The sequence below is a fragment of the Meleagris gallopavo genome, chromosome 1, assembly GCF_000146605.3.
Source record: "Meleagris gallopavo isolate NT-WF06-2002-E0010 breed Aviagen turkey brand Nicholas breeding stock chromosome 1, Turkey_5.1, whole genome shotgun sequence".
In the NCBI taxonomy this organism is placed as follows: domain Eukaryota; kingdom Metazoa; phylum Chordata; class Aves; order Galliformes; family Phasianidae; genus Meleagris; species Meleagris gallopavo.
In genome coordinates, this window is record NC_015011.2 from 121,824,923 (window position 1) to 121,830,578 (window position 5,656).

A 5,656-nucleotide genomic window follows, 5' to 3' on the forward strand; every position below is an offset into this window, starting at 1 on the left:
TCTTTATTTCTTAATAACAAATTATTTATACTAAATCTATTTTTCATTTTGCTTTTCCTTATGTTTATCTGTTCTGCTTATTTTGGGTTTTGGAAGGTAAGTAAGTGTACATTTTTGTGTCTGCAGACTCTGTAAAGGAGACTGTGCTCCATCTCTTACTTATATCCTGCTTTGCAAACTGGAAGTCTTGCCCTTTTTCCTCCCACCTCTCCACACTCTCAGGCAGAGCGGATGAATCAGGAAATAAGTGGGATTATTGTACTCTGACCAGTCTGTTATTTTAACTACATGGAGTGTTCCTTATAGCAAATACCATCTTGTTTTTGCTGCAAGTCATTCAGTTAATCATATCATATGAAATTGAATGTAGAAGGCAAATACAGGCAGTCCCGAAATCCTGTGCATTCCCCAGACACTCAGCTCACCTTTCAGGACTCCTGCACACTCAGCAGTAGTGTGGCTCGCTTTCCCTTCAGCTGCCTGCATAAGTAAGTTGGCCTGAGATGCTTGCTTTGTGTCCAAAGAAAACCACCTTGGTACTATTTTGCATCTCCTATATGAGATTGTATTTTGTCGCTTTGCTTCATGGACTAACTTGTGCTGCATGTGAGATGTTCAGACTTTGAGCAGTACTCACCTGTCGTATGTTTTATGTCACTAGTCTCCTGCATCATTTGATCGTAATTTCTAATAAAGAGAATTTTAATTGCTGGTCTGTGAGTGTCATTGTAGTGATGGCTTCTCATTGAAAATGAGACTAGCTTCATGGTTCATATTTAAACCTTCAGCTTCTGTTTAAAGGAAATCCCTCAAAACTCACTTCTATTTTGTAAGAAAAAGCCATTCTCAGTAATACTTTGTTTTCTGATTCTGGCACGTTTTGCACTGTGTATAATTTGGGATTGTTGCCGTGTACATAAGTTTGCCAGATCTCAGTGGAAAATGGTAGTTTAGAAGTGTGGAGAGAACTGGCAGCATCAGATCTTACATGTACGGTGTCTCTCACTTTTCCTCAATGGAGAGTGAGCCAAACATTGTTTTGCTGCCATTGTTTTGTTGTGATACTGCAGTAACCAGTGTGAAACAAATACAGTTACACTTATTGCCATGGGTGGTAATGAGCATATATTTGATAGCTTGTTTTCTGAAAGACCCACTTCTGTTACTTTTGAAGTCAGTCAGAGTTTCACAAGCACTTCTCTTACGCCCAAATACACAACAAGCTTAGCTTGTAAGTCCATGAGTTACTCCCTGCTCAACTAAGCAGCAGAATTTATTAAAAAATGTCTTTCCCTGCCTAGGCATTATCTATTCCAGTTTTCTGACGTCGTAACATAAATGGATTTTTTTTTCCCCTGAGTTCTTCTGGCAATGGTTTAAAATGAAATTGGAAGTCAGCGTTGTGAGTGGTAAGAGAAGATCTAATCAGCACCATCTATACCTAGCTACTATCCTGCACTTTTGCTGAGCCTTTGAGAGCCTCAGGGTATATCAGGTGTATCAGCATAACTTCTATTTCCTTTTTCTTCCCTTCTTTTCTTTCGTTCCCTGTTTACCATCGTTTAGCAACGTAGTTCTTACTAACCCCCTACAGCAGTGTGGGTATAAACCATCTGCTGATGACAGTCCCATGATTTTACTCTGTCAGTACCTAAGGCCATATTAATTAATTGGGATCATTTTCTAACAGTCTCCCTGGGGGCAGATGGAGCTTGGTGTGCTCTAAAATCATACCCTTCCCAGCCCCCTTCAGCATAGCAGTGGATGAGAAGAAGGGGAGCTGATTTGATGGGCACTCAGGTTATTTCCATTAGGGGGCAAACTTAAACTGCAAGATTTTTGAATGAATTGTGTGTTATTTGGGCTGCTCAGGTCTGTTAAACAGGAGAGAAACAGTCGATTGAGATTCCCTGGTTTTTATATGCTTGGATCAGTCTGCAGAGAATAGAATGGGTATGTGTTCCTTACTATGCAATCATTGGATATAAGCGCTGGCAGAATTCCCAGTGCTTCAGTCTGCCTGAATGCTGAGATGTACAGTGGAGAAGGAAGTGCCCGTCTCAGTGAACACCCGCATTCTGATGTGGTTTTCAGTGTCTCTTTTTCATAAGGGCAAAATTGAGACGGATTTAGTTTGTGAATTACGCACCAACATTTAAATGTCTACATGTATTTGTTGCCATGTGAACAAAAATGTGATCTGTGGAGATCAGAGAGCTGTTAAAGATGACCTGAGCATGATGGGCCTGAACCATGTAGCTTGTATGTAGCTTGCAGCTGATTTGAGCTGAATCCTAATGTTTATGTTTGTTGTCTGCTTCACTGGGATTTTTCACTGAGGGAAGCAATACTTACATTAGAATCATAGAATGGTTTGGGATGGAAGGGATCTTAAAGCCCACCCAATTCCAACCACTTGCCATGAGCAGGGCTGCCTCCCACTAGATCAGGCTGCCCAGGGTCCCATCCAATCTGGTCTTGAATACCTCCAGGGCCAACCTGTTCCAGTGACTCACCATTTTTATTGTAAAGACTTTCTTCCTCTATCTAATCTAAATCTACCTTCTTTTAGTTTAAAACCATTACCCCTTGTCCTGTCACTGCACTCTCTGACAAAGGATCTCTCCTCATCTTCCCTGTAGGCCCCTTTAAGTACTGGAAGGCCTCTATATGGTCTCCCAGGATCCTTCTGTTTTCCAGGTTGAGCAACCCCAACTCTAGCTTCAGAAGTCAAAGAGGACCCCAGCAATGCAGCTGGGGCTTGGGACTAAATCCTCCAGCAGCAGCAGGTACTGTCTACCTTTCTCTTACTATCCAGGCAAAGGAATATGGACTTCCAATGTTCCCTAAAGAGCTTGGTCTAGTGGTGCAAACCTGTGGTGTTGGGAGAAGACCCACCGCCAGCAGTGTCAACTGCTACCAAAACTTAGCATGGGGAAAGCAGAAGTGTAGCTGATGCCATTTCTCTAAAGAGCCTGACATCTACCCACCTTTGAAAAAGTAAGCTACTTTGTGTGTTTCTAATTACTCAAAAGGAAATCCTTTTAATAATATCCTTTCTCCAGCAAGATTTTATCTTGGAAAAAAAATTCTGTCATCTGTTCATCTGACATTAATGAACATGCAAGTTCTGGCTAAGCACTGGTGCCAACCAAGAGAGATGAACTGAATTAATATCTGTACCAGTGAAATGAAACCAGTAACATCTACATCAGATGTTTTTCCCCTTACTCCCCTTTGCATTCAGGCCATGTTTCACCAGTGTACTGTACTTGGCACCTGAATAAACACTTGCAAATATTTATAATTCCCTACCTTCTCATAGAGGGCTTTCTGAGATCTTTCCCACAACTCTCCCATATAAAACAGTTGAATCCCTCTTCTTTCTTTATATAAACATGGAGGTAATGTGCCCCTTGTCACAGCAGACATCTGTTATATGTATAGTAGTTATTCCATAGCTCACAGATTAATCATTGTGCTCCATCTCATTTTGCATTGCAGCCTGCAAATTACAGTGATTCCTTGAAGAGACAGAAAACAGGTTTGTTCTTTGTATTATTAATGAACTCTAAATTACTCCCATATTCATAACTGTTTTTATGTGATTTGTTCCATTTTCCAGATGACAAATATTGGCTGCTAAAGGCACTTTATGAAGATGAGCTTTGTTAATTGCTATGAATGAGACTTGAATTTAACATTAATTAACTATTTCTGCAGAGGGCTCATCACAGCAAAATCTTCTGCACTTGTGTAAACTTATATTTAACATCCCATGGCAAATGCATGCCTTTCAACAATTGGTTTGCAGTTCTTGACAAATGTTTCAATTTGATCCTGTGAATTATGAGTTCAGTCACTGCATCAAAAATAGCCATGGTTTAGATTTACATAAAGACAAATTACTCTTGAAGTACATTTCCAGTCTTCTGGGAATCAGCATGTTTTCTTAAAAAGATGATCTTCCTCCAATTTTTTCCTGAATTTATACAGTTTTATATAACAAGAGTATTAAAAATATCCATGAGGGCACCGCAATCATTCATATGTAAGGGAGTGATGGAGTACAGGAATTTGTTCCAAACCAGTGTATCAGTCTCTATGCCTTTTTTGGATTATGCTTACATTTTCCATCACAAGGAAATAATTGGTTACACTTGGGATCCATTCTTTCAGTGTGCCTGTCTGAAGCCCTCTGATATGAGGGTAAGCTTGGGCTGTGTGAAGAGTGCAGGATCAGCCTTTTGTGACCAAACATAATCAGCAGTTTTTTCCTTAGGATGGAAGGTAGATGTTCCCAGTGTAATCCTAAACAGATTTATTGTAGGTCAGCAGTATCTCATTATGGTGTATATTAAAAAAGACAATGGTATTATCTGTTGATAAAGCAACAGAACATCCTCCTCCTTCCAACAGTACCAATAGCAAACCTTCAAAAAATGGGACAACTAAGAGAATCAGGTGAAAATAGCAGCAACCTACAGTCATCACAACTTCTCAATTGGTGCTCTGAAAAGTGAGCTGGCCTCTGCAATTGCTTGGATCTTACTACAAAGACTGATTCTCTATTCCTGAACATATTGTACAGTCTCCTACTATTTGTTAGGATTTTAGTTTTCCATATATACAAACAAGTAGTTCCTTCTGCAAATATTTGAAAGCTGAGCTGAAAGATGTGGTGAGCACTTCACTCTGCTTCTGGTATGCAGTGAAATGATGCTTTAGGCGATTTTGTTATTGAATAAATGGTAAAGACAACAGACCCATGTAGCATGAGCATGAAAGGAGAAAGACTAAGAGTAAAATTACAACTAGCTGTGCAATCTAATGTTAAGGGTGTGTTACTTTTGCTGTTTTCTTTCTATAGCATAGTATTTGACTTCAGAACAAAGCAACTTAGCCTGGAAAGAGGAATTCAAATCTGTTTGGCTTGGACAAGTTTGAGAAGTGAGCCCACATTAACCTAATGTCCAAGTGCAAGGTGCTGCACTTGTGCTGCACCTGGGTTGGGGCAATCCCAGGTACAAGTACAAACTGTGCAGCCTGCTGTAGGGAACTTGCTTTAGCAGTGAGGTTGGACTTATCTCCAGAGGTCCCTTCCAACCCCTGGGAGAAGAACTTGAGAGCAGACCTGCGGAGAAGGAGTAGGGAGTTCTGGTAGATATGAGCTAGGTATGAGCCAGCTGTGTGCACTTGCAGTCCAGAAGGTCAACAGTATCCTGGGCTGCATCTAAAGAGGGCTGGCAGCAGGGAGAGGGAAGGGATTATCCCTCTCTGCTCTGCCCTTGTGAAGTCCCAGCTGTAGTACTGTCTCTGGGCCTGGGGCCCCAGCACCAGAAGGATGCGGAGCTGTTGAAGTGGGTCCAGAGTAGTCCATGAAAATGATCAAGGGCATGGAGCACCTCTCCTTCTGAGACAGCTAGGAGAGCTGGGCTTTTTCAGCTTGGAGAAGAATAGGCCCCTGGGAGGCCTCCTTGTGGCTTTACGGAAGTTTTTAAACGAGACAGAGACTGACCTTTGGTGCAGTCTGATGGACATAGGACAAGGTGAAAGTGTCTTAAACTAAAAAAAGAAGATTTAGGTTAGATGTTATACAGAAATTCTTTCCTCAGAGATTGGTGAGGCACTGGCATAGCTGCCCAGAGAAGCTGTG